Here is an 18,953-nt window from a genome sequence, read left to right as displayed (position 1 = left end):
CTAAAAGTCATGTGTAAAGGAACGTTTTGGAAATGTACACCAAAGGAAGAGTCAATTCTCAGCTTTTATCAGCTGCCCATGACTTTGAAATGTTAAATTTGTATCGAAGCATTGTAAGCTGTTTACAAGTTCGATGTATTCCTATTCGGTCTAAAAAGAAAAGTAATTGTTATGTTCTAACTGCTCCCTACAATACAATACAATAATGCTCACTTTTGCGCATATCTACGTGATGACGCCTCGTATACGATTTTCAAGTGCGTTATAGAACCGCCAAATTTTCCGGCTATGTTTGTGTGTTGGGTGATCATGATTCGTACCTCAGGCAAAATCATACAGTGAATGTTTGCGCGTCTACCTCCGTGCTAGATGGCAAAGCGGTACAGGTCTGCCATCCAGCAATTGGTATGTATGGAGAAATAGCAATTTTCAACGGGATCGCCTCATCCTTTCTCACATGTAGTAGGCCTCAGCAGTTTAAGAGTGCTTTCCCTGAGACTCGTGGGTAGTGTAAAATCACTTGGTTTGTATTTAACTTGGCCTGTGGCATACCCCGTTGGCGTACCACGTCGGCGTTATTGTGAGTAACTGGCACCACACTGGTATTTCATTCGTACATCAAAACCTGTGTTTTGACACCTGTCGTCTCGTTAAAGCTCCATTAGCTGCAAAATATGGGTGTAGTTTTCCATCTTTCTTCTTTTGCATGTAAAATGGTTTCCCTGTTCTACTCCCATGCCCATGTCGAGATGAGTGGCGTTCAACCCGTCATCGCACCCTGTACGTGTCCTGGTAATTACGTTGATGACAGATGAATTTTAGTGCGGACCAGAATTCATTTGTCAACAGTACCTTTGCGAACTGTACGCGGTGTATTGTGTTTGCAAGGCTAACACAGTATCTTTCGATACACTAGCGAGACGGAGAACAAGGAAATCTGCTCGTTTTCTTGAACAAAAATAATGAAAATATCAAAAGTTGCAGTAGCAAGACTTTCAAATGCTGTATTATCATGCACGCAATATCTATGGTCACCTTAAAAGTCATCAGGCCCATGATATGGAATTAAACTTTCGTATCCTTTGCAAAAGCAGCATATGCAAATGCTAATGCATGATTACGCCCGCCTCTGCAATCACGTTTCCAGTCGTGGTGACGTCATTGTCACGTGCAGCATTCATCTACCCCCGACAATGACGGCATCGTCAAGTACAGCTCCTTCCCTATATATCTCGCGATTACTGGCCGATGTTCACTTTGGATTGAAATAAAATTAAGTCTGTGTAAATTTCAGTCCATGAAGTAATCAACTTTTTTTTCAGTGTATCATTATCGACTCCATGAAACCGGCACACACCTAGGAGAAAGTGAGTAACTTTTTGGTAGTTTTTCATAAAGTTTCCGACATATTAAGACTTATAAGAAGACAGGAGCAAAAGTCGATTATTTACATAGTGTAGACATTGTCTAAAGTTAACTTTCGATATTTTTCCATTCGTACGATATCCCTGTTTTCTTGTATCGATCATGGTCACACCTACCTCTGTATCGCGCAGAACAGCCCGGTGTTACCCAATATCGGAGCCGTGAGTTTTTGCATGGCGACTGTGACAATACACGCTGAACTCACGGGGCCGGGCTTTGTAGCCGAGCTTATCACGCAGTCGCCCAAGCATTCCAATACAGTCTGCGAGATACTGTCACTGAATAGGCCAAACCCGGAATTCGAATCGACCACGGTACAAACAAAGCCAAGTGCGCAAACGCGCATAGACGTACGTGTATTTCCATACGCGCTAGTACACCTGTGGGTTTGTTTGTACCGGCATCACGTGATTATTTGGGCGTACTGAGTCTGTAGAACGCATCGCGTCCTTTTTATTCCGGAGTAGAACCATTACTGCGGGCGCTATGGCTATAACTATAACTTTACATAACATTTTCATCATTTTTCGTTTGAAATTCTACATCGGCTGAAATGGTTGCGTGTTGGATTTATGTTTTATTTCTTGCAACAAACGGGGAGGTGGGGGGGGGGTGAAAACTTGCGCAGTGGTCTGACTTGGTCGTAGGTTCGTTTCATACTTTGCCGATTGTTGGGCCCATACACAGCACGCGAGTGCATGCCACTCGGCCACAGATATGTCGGAATACGACGCACCACGGGCGCCTGTGATTTGGAACTTCGGAAAGCAAGCATGCGTGTACCACTCATAATCAGCAACGCGGAAGGCCGAATTGATTATAAGCCACGAGAAGCATTACATATTGGGTAATAAAATCTTTTATTTGTCGACCCCCCAGTTTCATTTCTTGGTGTAGATCAGGCTACGACGATCTTAAACATGAAAGGATTCACCAAAACAGCCTCATCGTCGTGCGTCATGGAAATCCTGGGCAAAACACGAGTTGATTAAACTCGGAGGATACCATGAGTGTGGAGGATACGATGATTGGCCGACAGGCAGCTGTCAATCATGGCCAACTGAGGTCTGTGAGCTCATGGTCTGACATTTAAAAAAAGGGTAAGCGTCTTTTCTGCGTTGGAAAAACTAAAAAGACACAAAATGCAACCATCTGATGTTATCGCCACTGACACAGGTTACATTATGTTTCTCGATATGGGTCAAATCAGCTGTTTACTTGCGTTGGGCAAAAAAATGGCAAAAAAATATCCGTTTTCTATTCCCGTCGGTGTTACTGGCAGGAGGAAACGTGTATGGAACTGATACACGCCCCCTGCCAGTGCAGTAGCAGCTTTTAAGGATCGGCACGAGGTATCATATAGTTTTGAAATTCAAATGGCATGAATATCAAACTAGTTTGCTGGGGACGCAAGGTATGTTGACAAAGCCGAGACGAAAACGAGGCACAACATTATTCACAGGATGAGGAGAGAGACGCAGCAAATGAGTACACAAAGTCGGTAAGTCTGACTTCAGTTAAATGCTATTATTGAAATTTTTTTTTTTTCATTTATGTCGATCTAAAGCCTTCTGAGATGCTGCAGTATCGGTTACAGAGATTTTGGATCATCACTAAGGCTTTGTGTATTGAATATTATCATTGCTAACGCAGTGTAGTTGAGCTTTCCATCATACGCAATCTACAAAATGCTGCCGATTGGATATAAAGGTTACCCCTTTTTCATACCGAAGGCCTTTTACTTGTATCCGATCACTGAAGCAGCCGTGCTGATCTTATTTTACGTTACAATAATACAAATTTTCAGTCGACGTTTCGTTTTCATAAAATGCAGCGCCCTGTGAAAGACCAAATGACTGTTGCGACTCGGCGGCGTGGGCCCTCTGTATACACTGTCGTATTCTATCCACTTTATCGCCATTGCATCATTGTTGGAGACGTCGCACTAGCTTGGTCTCACAACTTCCAATACAGCGATGCCCGAGAAGAGTAGTCTCGAAGTAAACGTTTATTGAACTCCCGATAAAAATCAAACTGCGTGTCCAAGATGGCGATCCAGGTACAGTCTACCGAGGTGGCCAAGGTAACTTTTCACATATAGGCGTCCACTGAAGCGATTTAGAGCGAGGGGATCGGAACACCCACTTGTAATGTGTCGCGCATCGGCACTCTGCGTCATTCTCTCCTTTGAAATGTTTTGAACCTTGTGCACGTCTGCGCAAATCACAACATCAACGTTTTTTTTAATGTCAAAAGCGTTTTCCTCGTGACGTTTCTGCCAGTAAACAAGCTCGTAAATGCCACCACATCTTAAACCCGGAGCTTTACCACGATTGCTCGCCCACTACAATTACGATTTCCAACCACGTGTCTGCCAGGGTGACAAGTTTTAGGTTTACGTTGCCTTCTGGCTATTCTGGCACAAAAAAGCCGTGTTGTATGGACGATGATCTCACCTGGGCTGGTTAATTGATTGATAGCGTTGAGGTTCAGTTTGCCCATACCAACTGTCAGTTTAATGTGAATATTACTTCCTTCGGCAATATTCGATGTTAATTAAAAGCTGCAAGATAATTTGCGAACTTTTATTTAATTGTAATATATACAGTTTTCCACAAGACAACACGAATAACCATCGACGATTGATACCCCCTCCCCCACTTCACCAAAACTTAAAACTGATGCGACATGTCCAACAGAGCTATATCCAGAGAGGCCGTTGATGAGCGCCCTCAGTTGAGAGCAAGATAAACTCCTTACGTTTACAGGTCTGGCACCATGCATTAGAAAGAGAGTACAGTCCAACTGCCGCAGAGTTAAGGTTTAGATGATTCAACGTTATTGCAGTCAATTATCAGGGTAGACAAATTGTTCACCGTTTAAATTTTTGTCGTCCAGGATATGATGCATATCGCTGAAATGAACTGTAAATATACTACATTCACTTTGACAAAACTGAGGGCACAGCCCACCAAGTGGGAAAGTGACGGATGCCTACAACATGTAGTTTGGTTTTTGCAAGGGCCAAGAGGGCCAGTCACCTCATATTCGTATCGATGAATCACGTTCCATCGCCAGCACAACCACAATTGTCGACTGGCTATGAAATGATGACGTCAAATATAGGAATAGTAAAGCTATAGCAACACTAACTTGGGTCGCCAAGGTTTTTATTCGCATTTCGGTGCGCATTATTGACGTCATCAGTTTAAGGGGCCACCTCTTGAATGGTCTCCCAAAGCTACACTTTTGCATATAGTTGCATGGCATGGTACACTCACATATGCTTTCACGACACGGGGTAAATGGACGGCTTTTCCCATGGACACATAGCCTGGTTGTCTGTGATAAATGTTTAACCGGTTTTTCTACTATGATACGAGCATTACAAATGCATCGGTTGAACCTGGAAAGAGTGCCTGTTTGCTATCCACGGGCATCATGACAAGAACGTGAGTACACCATTCGTTATTAACAATGACAGAAAACTTTTCGTAGTGTTTTGCAGGCTGTTAATTTATACCTCTTCGGTATCGTGGAGTGGGAGGAGTAGTCTGTTTTCGTGGGGGGGGGGGAGGAGGGTACGTTTTCCAGCTTTTACAACACAATCTAGATTACACCCTTATCTCTGAAGCTGCAACCTGCCTGGGCAAAATGTATGGAGGACACTAGGAGTTTGAAATAATTTGTTCTAAATCATCGTGTCTGTCTTTATGTGTGAGGGTGTTATTTAGATTAGGGCAGGGCTGATTTGCAATGGAGACCGCCAAGGCTCTCAACCTCGGTGTGGATTTACCCCCTCCCGCGTCTTTCCCGGAAAATACACAAGCGGGCGTGCCCAATCTTGAAAAATGTGGTACCGGAAATGTTAGGTGCTCATCATCGATCAGATTCTTCCCAAACGTTACAACAATTATTAAGATGCGAACCCCAAAGATAAACAAAACAAACAAAAATCGTATTGATAATGATTGTTCCGTGAAACTAACCTATGGGAAATATTCACTTTGCAAAAGCTCGATCAAGATCATTATCATTTATAATTCAATGAGTGAGTGCAGGGGCAGTCTGCTGTTCGAGAAGTGTTTTATTTTCATCGTTTGTACTCTTCCCCATGTAACCTGTGACAGTGGTATCATGACCGGCTACTTCGTCACAAAATGCACTTCGCGGATATTAACGTAACACTGCAGTATGTTAGGAGTCCATGACAAAATAGGAAACACTCATTGACCACTGTATCACACGGTACATAAGCAAACATATTACGCTTTACGAATGCCTATGGTCAACACCCTTCTCTCTGTCTGTCTCTCTGTCTGTCTCTCTGTCTGTCGTCGAAGTGCCTGTCCCTTATTTTTACTCTCTGCTTCAATATTTATGAGAGAAGAGGTGCCAGCGTTTGCCCTGGAATAATACCTACATACGGGTAGCGTCAGCCTCTGTTAATTGCCTTGTTCTTAGGACAATAAAATTAATTAATCGAAATGTACGATTTCACACAGTCACATGGCTGGCTAATGCCCATCTGCCCGGTAAAGTAAACGCTTCCTGCGTCAGTAACACATCGTATGGAGCCGACACAGCTTGGGCATTTTCTGTCGGTCAGTAGTTTGGTAGATACTTTTAACATCAATAAATAATTGTTATTTATTAAATATGCGTAAAGTGGAGAATTTTACTTATATCTCGAATTTTCACATTCTGAACACGCGCCATATTCCCTCTAGTATGCAACCTGAAGTAAAACAGAGTTCTGTGACGTCATTACGCATTGCACATCACAAATGGATCCGATTGAATTTCACATGATTTTGCACCTACGAGACCCTTTTTGAGCCACACGTCCATGCTAGTGAACACACATTTTGATTTTTTTTGTAGAGGTTAGCGCGTTTGCTTGCGTAATACGGGAGGGGAGCACTATTGCGACTGTTCGTCGTCCAGCGCGACCAAGCTCAGGGCCGGAAATTTAGTCATAAGACCCTTGGCTAGTGATGACGTATGACCTTTGGTCAAGTTAGCGACTGATGACGTACCCTGGCCTAAAGTGACGTGAAGATTATAATACACTTCGAACGTCATGCTACGACTGACAGGACACTGAAAAATAACTTAACATCTGGCAACGTAAAGTGATTAAAAAAGAAAAAAGTATGCATCTACCGACGGTGGCGATGATGATGATGATGATGATGATGATGATAATGATGATGATGATGATGATGATGATGATGATGATGATGATGATGATGATGATGATGATGATGATGATGATGATGATGATGATGATGATGATGGTGATGATGATGATAATGATGATGATGATGATGATTATGACGACGTTGATGGATAATCAAAGACGACGAAAATGATGATATTAAATTGTAATTACGGTTGCGACAGATATGTAACAATGATAAACAATGTAATAAATTCAAATATGTCCGCATCTTTAAAGACGATACTGTGCAATGCATCTATGCTAATTTGATGCATCATCGATAAACCAAAGTCGGCAGCAGCCGTGAATCAATCGCAAGACAGTTCAAAGCATCGGATACGCCCATCATGCATGCCAGTCTCTGGAAAACGAGCGCGACAGATTTTATGATAGACATATGGATTCTAGGAACTGCCGATGATCGTTCCACTCGCCGGTCGATGCTATGTACTGGCCATACCTAAATATTCAAATCCATTATACTCATTTGTGCCGTCTTTTCTACTTGAACGACCAGTCAAGACATCTGACATTTGAAGCAGGGGCAATCATGCAATGAGTACAACATGCATATGTGGGAATCTGACAGTGCTATTTCCAAAAAAATATGCATCTGAAAATTGTCGTTTGAGTAAAAATTTATTGTTCCGACCCCGGCTTAAATTGTAGACAATAAAAAATGTGACCATTAATCGAAGGAAAACATTCGCTGTGCTACTAAACCCTATTAAATATTAAAATGTGCGTTTGTCGTCCACGTTTAGTAAACACCTGAACAGGGTCACCCGATCAGGCAATCGATACGTATATGCGTGCTCCGAGGGTGATCATTTCTTGCCGCGGAAAACTGTTCTCGCTACTCTGTGACTTGCTTGAATCGACTTATGAACGACATAGCAGAGAAATACTGCAAAAAATGGATTTCATAGTTTCAAAAGAACACAGTTCGTTGATGCCGACAAAATGTAAAGTAATATTTAGGGCAAAAGGCAAGTGACGCCGGTCACGTGGGTAGTGGTCCCGTTCGCTATAATCAGGACAATTTTTAAATCACTTCGGATGGCGTTCAGAGCTTTTGTAAATGTATAGAATTTTATATTTCGTTTTCCATTCTCTTGACCATACCGATTTTTACAGACATCTGTCTAGAGGCCATACATTTTCCACGCATTTTACCGCATTACTTGTAGTTCTGCGATGAGATTTGGTTGTGCTCTATAGCATGGCGGAAACAGCATTGAAAGGTGTGTATAGTATGGCTACAACAAAACTACTGACAAAATGCTATATCTTCGACAAACATTAATTTCTTTTAGTTAAAAATATTTTGACGAAACTATTCAGAACAAAGAGTTGATTTTTACCTTTGACGATAAACGCAAAATTATATAGCATAAATGGTGAAGAAAGGTTGGAAGAATCCGCACCGACAACGAGCCACAACTAATTAAAAGGTAAAAAAGGCCATCTTTGTACGTACCTGAACACTTGAATAGTACGAGAGGCTGCCCAAGATTTCGCGCAAATTATTATCGTTTTCGTTTTCAGTGAGAAGCACATTTCAATCAAAACTGCTTTACGCATTACTCGACGGAAATTTCGACAGCAGCAGGTATTTTCTTCATCCGAAATTCGATTTTTTGTTTCCGAGACGAACAGCTCAGATTCCGTGTCTTTCCTCTCGAATACATCCTACTGTTGTGCTTGTTCCGAACGAGGGTAGTCAGGGGCCCTCTAGGTTGTGCAACAGTTGAAGTACGATATGTGGCATGTTGTGTACGCGAACCGGTTAGGGCCGTTGCCATCGCTACGCAGTCTCTCAGTGTACTTTTACCAGGTAAAAGTCTTCAAATATCATGGACGAGCTTTCATGATCAGAAATATTTGCGTATTTCTCCATGTTTATGCATGTCTGTTTTCCCTTAGACAAAAAAGACCCTCCAGCTCTACCGTTTTTAGAGCAGCCTGCCTGATAAAAACTCATCCTCGTCCGACTCTAGAAAAAAAAATCTGTTCGAATTAATACTGTAAACGAAATAGGAGATACACTTTAATGAGGGAGTTAGCAATTACATTTGCTTTTAACTAAATAAATGAAATTCAAAAATAAAGACAATTTAAAAATTTAACAAAGGTATAAAAGGTCTTCTTCCCCAGTGTCTTCAAATCGCCAACATTACAGTCCACTGCTGTATAATTTGCACCTAACATAATAGCCCTGAGAAAATCTCTAAAATGCCATGAAAATTTTGATTCAGAAAAATGTATTTATACATAGATCTGTTGTAAATAGAAGATGAGACAAATGGCGAAACTGAACAGCGTTTGTGTCTGATGACAACAACCATTCCCGTGGCGATTATATCGCCATGTTGAAAGTCTTCAAATTTTAGTCACCTTGATACCCGGTCTTACAAGAAATCAGGTCGTTTGGTGCAGTGTTGGTTTGAAAAAGAGAGAGCATCTAACGGAAATTGACAAAGTACAAAATCTAAAATGTATTCTTTTGTTTCAGAGTGGCATATTTTCTGTCGTAGTCTGAGAATAAAAAGACATCGGGCTTTAGTTTGACCGGTTCTGACAACAACCCGTCGCCCGCCTTATCAGACTGATTTTTATAGAAAACGCTAACCGCCTTTTCCGCCGAAGAAAAGGGTCACATAAACATAAATGATAGACGGTTTGTGGAAAACCTTGAACACGACCCATGCAGAAATAGTTTCCTGGCGTTTCTAATGTTATTCGTTGCATTTAAAGGTATGGAATCCCACTCAACAGCGAATTTGAAATATGCGATTATTTTGCAGATTGCACACAATACATCTCCTACTCGGGAGACGGTAGAACACAATAAATCTCGTGATTATGAGAGTGTTACATGCTTCCCCTTTTAACAACACTAAGCAGAAGCTATTTGCAACAAAAATCGACGGATGCTGTAAAAACGCTCTTTATTCCATGCATGTTATTGCACACTAAAATCTCTCTCTCTCTCTCTCTCTCTCTCTCTCTCTCTCTCTCTCTCCAACCATGATAGTACCTCCTGCTCCTGTTCGCAAAATACATCAAGTACAAGAATTAAATGCAGATATTTGTGGTCAGTCGTTTACTGCGAAGTATTCAGGGGCATAAAAAAAACCTTTTTGGTTTCGCAACGCAATACACGATCATACAGGCGCCAAGCAAAAGCTGCTGGCTACAATTTTCGAAACACCACAGTTCTCAGTCTGTGCACCGAATATTCGAGATCAATTTAAGAGATATGTGGTGTAAAAAGCGAAAACAACTTTGCTCTATGAAGACACGTTTGGTGTGATTCTGTGTCGTAGCATACGCTGAAACCAAAAGCTGAAATATTGCAATGCTGTGATCGTGCAGAAAATAATGTATGTTTGTCAAGATCCTGTGAATTTTGTTGTCTGCAAGATATAATTATCAGCAGTATTTTTGACTTTGTGATAATGTTCTGCTCAAGTGACTGATTAGGTTTGACAAATAGAAAGAAAAATATGGCTTTGAAAAGAGGCCGATTTTTTCTTACTCTGATAACTCGTACAAACGCCCGCCAGACGTCCTACGACAGAGCTGAAAGTTTCAAAGCAAGATCTGCAAATCGTCGGATGGGAAACCCCTGCCATGAAAGGCAAAATACTCGACATTTCATTGTTAGAAAAACTACCTTCATTTCACGCTTTGAACACAGCCTACGAGCAAGATATGTAGCTGCGAAGTAACGACCATATTCGCAGGGATACTAAATAGTCTAGTTTAATGTCGACCCTTTCGACATATGTGTATACGCCCTTGTCTGTATATTGATAGTGAAAAATGTTATTCCGAATTAAGAGCCGGGGATGGGCACGAGACTGAAAAAACGATTGCACCAGTGTTTTACGAGTGCCTCACGCTCAATTCTGTATTTTTTAATGATTGGTAATGTATCTATCTTCCTAGTCGTCAAGTGTTGTATTAAAATTATTTACTAATATTCGTGTTTACCAAAGGTGCGGACTATATAGCCTAGAAAGCAGTTGCTCTGAACCAGCTTTTGGACCGTTGTCCATGTGGACAGTCACGCTGTATCAGACGATCATGAGTGAAACTATACGTCTGCATTCATTGACCATACGCCTGATGGATGTCAGGCCACAAAATATATTCTTCACTTAATAATTCCAATTTCAAAACCACTGGTACCATATCTTCCAGTTTACAAAGTGGTTCTAGATAACAATATCGCATTTCAAAACTTCACCGCATTTACTAGCAGTAGTTTCAGTTCCCACATTTCTAGAACAGTGAGACCCTGACTTTCTCTTAACAGGGACGTATTGGACTTGATAAAAGGACAAACATGTTGAACATAGTTTATCCTGTGTGAGAGTTATACTAAAAGCCTGTGAAATCACAACAATGAAATCAAGAATTTTGATAGCATTCTTACATACACGCAAGGAAGTGATCACCATGGAAGTAGCATGGAACCCCTACATGTACTACAATATGTAACCCATGCTGAACTTTTCACATTTTTAGGGTCGTACAATCAATTTCTATGATTCATCTAACGGCATCTCTGTGTTTCAGATGATGCAAAACACAGATTTTTCACGATTAACCAATGCGCCCTTCGAACATTTTCAACTGTTCTTGAGTATCGCAAATCCAAACAAAATGGTAAATAAAATAGACCAACATGCGAAACTCAACACGACAGCCTTTTGCTCATGTATGTATTGATACTATTTTTGTTCCTAAAAGCACGATGCAAATTTAAGCGGTAGTTTCCCATTCTTCCTATCGCAAAATCATTAATTTTTGCTGGGATTCACTTTCACTATTTTGATGTTTTACAGTATGTCACTCCCGACGATCATGAAATGTCACAAAAGTGGATGAAGTTCTTTTTTGCCTCCGAAACACTCAGTCTCTTACATGCATATTATCCATGTTTTCTGGTTGTTTGATACTTCAACTCTATATGGCCTCTTCGCAAGCCTTTCAAAGACTGAGAACTATATATGTTTGCACAGAAACAGTTTATATACGTAATCGACTGTTCTGTGTCTTTGTCACTCAATCAGGCAATGTTCCTTTTCGTGGGTTATGTTTTCTGTTCGTGTGTCTATCTGTGTCTCTGCTTCATGCAGGTTGGCTAGTCTAGCCCTGCCTGCTTTTACACTGCCCATGCGCTATCTTCTCCCTCCACTTCATCTGTTTCACTCAGCTGTACCACCTTCTTCTCTCTATCCCTGCCTCTCTGACTCTGTCTGTCTGTTTATCTGTGACTCCGTCTGTCGCTTTCTGTCTCTATCTCTTGGTCTCTCTTGGTCTCTCTTGGACTCTCTCTCTCTCTCTCTCTCTCTCTCTCTCTCTCTCTCTGATATTGCCCCCGTCTCAGTAGTATGTTTGTACACACTTCTTTGCATGCATTGCTGACCGTTTATTTGTCTCAATGTTGCGCCCAGATCATATTCCTAATATCATCCCTTGATTTGAGAAACATCGAAAAGTTGTAGTTCCGTTTCGTTGCCTTATTTTTCAACGAAAACTTTAAACACAAAAACGTTTACGGATGTCACCATTGATTGTAGATTTCTACTTGCAAGTTTTCAACTCAACTGAATATTTGGAACAAGCACCGGGCTTTTCTCAAGGCCAGTTAGTTTTGTCCCTTACTAAGGGTTAACCAAGGTACAGCCGTGTTTCTTGTTAAAATTGTAAAGCCTTGCTAGAAATGTCTTGTTGGAATTCCAATATTAGTAATGAGAACTATTTTAAACTATTCATCGAATCACTCATGATATAAATCACCATCAAAGATCTGATCTCCTTTTTCATTGTGTTCCCATCCCGCCATGTATGCTTCTGCATCCAAAACACTTGTGTTCTATCTATCACGTCTGCTAACAGACGGTCCAAATACGATTCCCTATTTCGAAATAATGGATAACAACGGTGAAGATGCTAGCTGTGCATCAAAAACTTCTTCACCAAGACGACTTTTGTTGGAAATAAAAAAAAAAAAGAAAACCCTTGCATTCCATTATCGCCACGGTTTTCACACATTATTCAAGTTCTGGTTGGAGAACTCGCGCGAGGCTTACAATCTTATATCAAACAGGATGTTACATCTTTTGCCTAAAAAAATCTCCTTTAGGAATTTGTCGTGGGGGTGGATATCTTCTATCATGCAAATATGTCAGCTTCACTTTACTCAAGGGAAAATATGTTGGGTGAATTATTAATAAAATGAAAGTTCCGATGGTTATGTTACATGTGAACTACTGAAATCTGAAACAATGCGATGTTTCGGAGACGATGGATCTAATTTTTGTCGAATGTTCTCTACGACACGTAGTTGCCACGTTGCGGATGAATTTTCTCCATCCATCGACAAGATGTTTTTTTGAAATTCATCTCCCAAAGTTGTTGCCCTATCGGTAAAATACAGTTTCTTGTTGTACTAAAACCCGGTGTGCAACTTGTTCCATAGTATGCGATGTTCAATATTCGTATTTGATATACTGATTTTTTAGTCCAGACTGGAAGAATTCATTTGCTCATCAGAATACTGCACATTGTAGCCAATATGTTACGTTCAAGTTGGTAGGGTTGTTTTGCATGTCGAAATACTTCCGAGAAACTGATCAAAACACGACATAAAAACAAGATGAATGCACGATGAAATTACAGCAGTTGATCAATCGAATGAGACAATCACGCATTGTCACTTTCTGAGAATTATCTGGCTTCTGTGAAATTCCGGGATGACAAAATATGACATCTCTTGGCCACATTCTTTTTTCTGAGATATCGACTCTTTCATCGAGATCCGTGCCTCTGTTCTTCATGAAATATATTGAAGTCGGGCAGGAAATAGTTTCCTTGGAATCAAATATAAATGTTTTCGAGAAAAAACCCACAAAATAAGCCCTGAAATATTTCTGAATTGCATATTTTGAATCGGTTAACACGGTCTTGCGGCTTTGGTATATAGCGATTGCATTTGTTTGGAACAATATTAAAAATTCAGTTTTTATCTTGCGATATATACTTTAAGTGGTGAGTCATTCCATGTCAACTGTCGTTGATAAAATTTACTGGTAAGTTCCGCCACTTTCACTTTACCGTCAAGAAAATCCTAGGGAATTATGTTTTCTTCTCAAGTCTAAAGTTAAACTTGTTTTTCTAGTAACTTCAGAATAGGTCTTAAATGAGAGGATGCAAATATAATTTTGTCTCAGACATGGATTTGTAAAAAAATACAAAATATTTATGGCAGCCTTTTTGATGCAGAATTTTTGAAATGTTTTTTGCTATTTTCACATACGAGATATAATGTATTTTTTCACCTCCGAGTATATGTGCTATGGCAGGGATTAGAATCGTTCAGTAGATCACAATTAAAATGTGTAGATGTTTTAGTTCAAACGTAACAGCTGCCTTTTTCAGGGTAAAATGTGGTTTTACACAGTGTAGGGCCGCCATTTTGGACCTGCTACTGAAGGTATGGTTAATTTGTTGTGTTTAGACCGAAACGGTGTGTCCAAACTGGGCAGGTCAAGTGTTCCTATATACTAGATTAAAACCTGTAAAATAGAGGTCTGACTGTTCGCAATAAACCGCCATGACAGTATTGCAACGATAGTTTTCATGTAATTTCTTCAATAAAATAGTTTCAATACAGGGAAAATGGGACAGGGTTGTTTTGTATTAAACCTTTAGACAAGCAAGCCAGACATCGCATATGGTGTGTGCGTTCATACAAAACTGACTTGCGACTTCAAGGCGTGCATTCTGCACTCCGAACGGCTCAAGATCTAACAAAAAATGAAAAATTTGAATCTTCGAGTCAGGATTCAATGCATAGATTTGGTTTCACTCAAATTAAATGTTGATACTTGGAGCGGATTTTAACCAATAGCACGGTGTTGCACCGGACTTATTTTTCCCGCGACACATACCGTCACATGTTTATCTTTGTATAGTGTGTTGTTCTGTGCCGTTATAATTGTCACGTAGTGCGTTTTTTTCTAATGACAGGAAAACAACGTAGGACAAATCGCTGCTATCTTTCGTATGTTATGCAGGATCTCATAGAGACGCACCAATTCGGTGATAACAAAGAGAAAGTTTTCTTGGAATTGTTTGCTTGGTTATTTCTCATCGCACACAGGCTACGACTAATCAATAATATATCCTTCTGAGAAAACATTACAATTAAACGTTCACGTTGTGAAGGAACGGCTGTGTAAGGTTTGAACAACATATAAAAGGAAAGCAAAATGTTATCATTTACGGTAGTGGTGGTTCATTTACCACTGTGCCCGACTTCTAATATTTTAACCCAAAAGTGCGAATTTTGATTTCCCTTCAAATACCAGAATATTCATAAAAAAGTTTTTTTTTGAACTTTTTTGAATTATGTGGCCGACATCTATGCTTCCCGGCATTGATCTTAGGGTTTTACGAGTGAAATATATAAAGCGTAAGGAAATTCAGATTGTTGATACCTGTAGTAGCTACTACTGCGTGGGCCAATGGTTGACGTTATGAATAAACGATGTTACAGCCGTTAGGCAAAATGCAAAGATGACACCAAAACTATGTGTAATTTTTCAAAGTTGATTTGATGTATTTTCGATGAGCATAGTAAACATGTTGTGTATGCTGAAATACCAGCAGTGCCAAACCCCTTAGACACTTGAATACACGAAATGACATCGGTCATTACAATTTTTACTCTCCGTAATATACTTATCACAGACCCTTTTTTCCTCGCATATTAAAATACGCATTATTTAAACCACGCACCTTATATCTAATGTAATGAATTGCCCAATCTGTCACCTCTGGATATTTTATGCCACAAAAAAAATTAAGCAATGTCACTAACACTGTTTGATAAATTTACACTTGACAGACATGATTCAAGGAGATGGTGAATTCTGATGACCTGGTTGAAATCAGCCTCGGTCACTATGGAAAATTGTGACCCAAAAAGCACACCAAAAACATTAAAAATTTCGTTCTACTTGTAGGGTAGCTGTTCTACTTGTAGGGTAGCTGTTGATTGTTATCCTACAGAAGACAGAGTAATATTCAAATTTATGGAATGTTACATTCGACGGATTCGTTTTCATTCTCTTTTGCTAGAGGCACACTATTGCATCCTACGTAACACTAATGGGAGCACTTCTCCCAGTGTCCTCGCTAATTTGGATGTGTTTTGCGTTTCTTTCATCGACCCCGCAGAGCGAGAGCTGTAAATTTTCCGCCGGCCGATAAAATTCACGGCACGCGCGATGATTTACATGCAACAAAGGCGAACATCGGCAGCGGAATTTCAAATGAAAAGGTGGCAAATAAAGCGGCGGGTGGACGTCATTTTGTCAAGTTCTTACAAGATTAAGTAGTTTATCTTACGGTGGCTGTGTTTTTCAAAAATCGCCTGACACACGGCAATAAATACTTTACTGAGTTAAGGGCAAATTTGTGTACTCAATTTCAAGGCTACATGACTGGAATAATATTTCCACTGCCGCGGTTGCGGTAAGGTAGTCGGTACTTTCTCGACATAAGCTTATTAAATCGGCGAACCTCGCAATTTCATAAATATTTCAGAAACTCGGCGGTTTTGCTTTCTTTCCATTTGATGCTGACTCTTATTAATTCGAGTCCATCTGTACTATCCGAAATGCAATAAGAAGCTTTGACAGAGGGTGGGGGTGGAGGGGGGGGGGACTTCTGGAAATTTTACCCGTTCGTCGAGCTTGCCAGCTGTAATGAACATTTAAAAAAAAGACAAACAACTGTGTCACATTGTAGTTTCGCTGAGTCTCAAAACTTCGGCGAGACATTCCTTTTGAATTTCGAGGGGTTTATTTTGTCAGATAGATCAACTTTGTCCCATGTATACTCTATCCATCCAACTACAGGATACTTCCAAACAGTAGTACCTATATTAAGTGGTACATACAGCGTTTTGTTTTGCAACGCGGTTTCATCGAGAGTGCCGAATATCTGAAGTGCTATAATATAATTGTTGCCCAGCTCCGTTTCGACCGGCGTTCGTCGTTTATAAAATGCGGTCTGAACTCTCATGTAGGAGAATTTAATTCTAAACCTACAATATTACAATCCCGATTAAGTAAACGGAAAATGACCGTCCAGAGCTATGGCAGACAGACAACGGTACCTGTTGCCGTCATCGGAAAAAAAACTATGGCAATGTAGACATGAGAATTTAGCAGCTATTGCCGACGGTTCATTGCATTAACTTTCGCTGGACCACATGAAAAGCGATTACGGCGCAGAGAATTGCATTTGTTACGGCTATCCTTCCAACTCGAGTAGTCGGGTTATATATAGCTTTTGTGTAACTTCTTTGGGCGCCCTGGCATTAAATACGAATTTACAGCCAGGTAAGTCTCTTAACAGGTTTTGCTTGCAATATTTTTGACAAAATACCGGGCAATTTTCTCTTTATCAGGCCAGCGTTCTGCTCTGGAGAGTGAAATAGTATCTTCGTGCCATGGAAAGCATATTGGCATTTTTTAATAACCCCAAATGAGCAAAACACGTTAAATAGGAGGGCATTCTCTCATTCTGTCTGCTTATTCACGTTTCCATTCACATGTAATGGTGTCGTATCGCTTTATAAAACCCATCCAATAAAGTATACACGAATCCCACGCAGAGCGATTCTGCATAATACTCGTGGGGTGACCCTCTACTTCGAGCAGACCTGGATTGTCCTTCCTGATTAACGCTAGCTGATAAATTCCACATATCTATATCGAAAAGGCCAGCGATAATGTGCCTCTTCAGCGCGATTGTGAGCACTTAAAATTTTATGATATCTATACATGGGCCCATGTCTATCTGCAAGCAATATCAGGTGATATCATGATACATATGTTTATTCAACAGATGAGTGACCGCTATACATACTTACAAACCCTTTGTTACTCAACACCATGCCCATACTCCGGAGCTCTTTTCCCCGCTGTTACTGTACATTATCTGTTCATAATCTGAATTTGTACCTTAACTTGTAAAGTATTAAGACAATCCAAGCCTCGTATCTCAACACATTAGGATGATATATTGTGTATACCATTGCTAAATGCTATTTCCTTCTTGTCGATATCATCTCGACCTCGTGATTATGTCACGTCTGTCACCTCAACGCCATTTTGATTCACTCTAACTTCTCGGTCAATGATGCCGTAATTTGAAAGGCACAATATTTTTAACGCATTCGATATTACATTATTGCCGCCATTTTCTGATAGCGCGCTCATATTACTCAACCTACGCAACTTATCGCGTTTATCGTGTCCGGACAGGAAGGTTACACGGCCCCTATCGCCTTTTCGCGTAAAATTCGATTATGCACACATGCGGATTAGGAGATTCCAGCGCTATTAAGGTTGAGTTTGTCCCTCATCACAAACAAATGGGACATGCAGCAATGTCTCTTGAAGCACCTATAGTCAAGTCCAAAGTTTACTACAAATTCGATTCCAAAAAATATCGCTAACAATCGACAAACATTGTAATTATAGATAGCGGCCTCTGGAACTAGTTTCGTCTTCCACGAACTGGGCATTTTACTGTATGATCACCGTTTTCTGTCTCCTCATAATTCAGCTAGAATAAAAGGCAATACGCAGAATTATACAATCCAAAGCTAGATCTATAGAACCCCTGGTTACACGCGACATAACAATTACTGCCGACAATTGACATGTAACATGATTTGGAAGCCGTATCTAGCAGACAGTCACGCTACAGGCTACTGACATTTAAACCATATCGTTTATTCATCTCATGATCATTGAGCAGTTTATGATATATGTTAAAATTCTCAGAATTTCGAGGCTTTTATGAGTATCCTCGATTACGTTCTTTGAAACAGAGAACACCGAGTCTCCACAAAAGCCTGTCGTATTTACCGACTGACGTGTTTTTTTAACTCAATGTAAAGCACCGGTCTTAACACGGGTGAAATTGATAAAAAATGAACTTTTATGTTATATAGCTTTCCCTTTGAATGTTCAATCGAGCAGAAATGTGAGCATTGCAGTCAAAGTCTGGGCGAATAATTAGATTCAAGACACAGATTTCCCTTTATGTATTGTATTTTATCTTTTCTCCAGCTGTGTTTAATACACCTTGAAGCCACGAAATTTTGTTACTTTAATAGAAAAGATGACTGTTCTCAGCGAAGAGCAAAAATAGATTTTCAATTTAGGAGTTCGGTTTTCAGATGACGTCGAACTTTGCCCTCCCCCCT

At 40.3% G+C, this 18,953-nt stretch overlaps 1 protein-coding gene across 2 annotated transcripts in view; it reads right to left on the bottom strand.

Annotated features, from left to right (window-relative positions):
* Positions 1-18,953, bottom strand: part of LOC139147580 (neuropeptide Y receptor type 1-like) — a 57,092-nt gene that overhangs the window by 10,158 nt on the left and 27,981 nt on the right. The window contains exon 1 of one of the 2 annotated variants that reach the window (XM_070718708.1): positions 8,130-8,351. The exons of the other annotated variant lie outside the window; for it this stretch is intronic. The gene's annotated coding sequence lies outside the window, so the exon portion shown is untranslated. Of the gene's footprint in view, positions 1-8,129; positions 8,352-18,953 lie in introns of those variants that run through there. 2 annotated transcript variants of the gene reach the window in all.

Source organism: Ptychodera flava, chromosome 13 (genome assembly GCF_041260155.1).
Source record: "Ptychodera flava strain L36383 chromosome 13, AS_Pfla_20210202, whole genome shotgun sequence".
Lineage (NCBI taxonomy): Eukaryota > Metazoa > Hemichordata > Enteropneusta > Ptychoderidae > Ptychodera > Ptychodera flava.
Note: the sequence above shows the minus strand (reverse complement) of the source record. Positions and strands in the feature narration are given on the sequence as shown.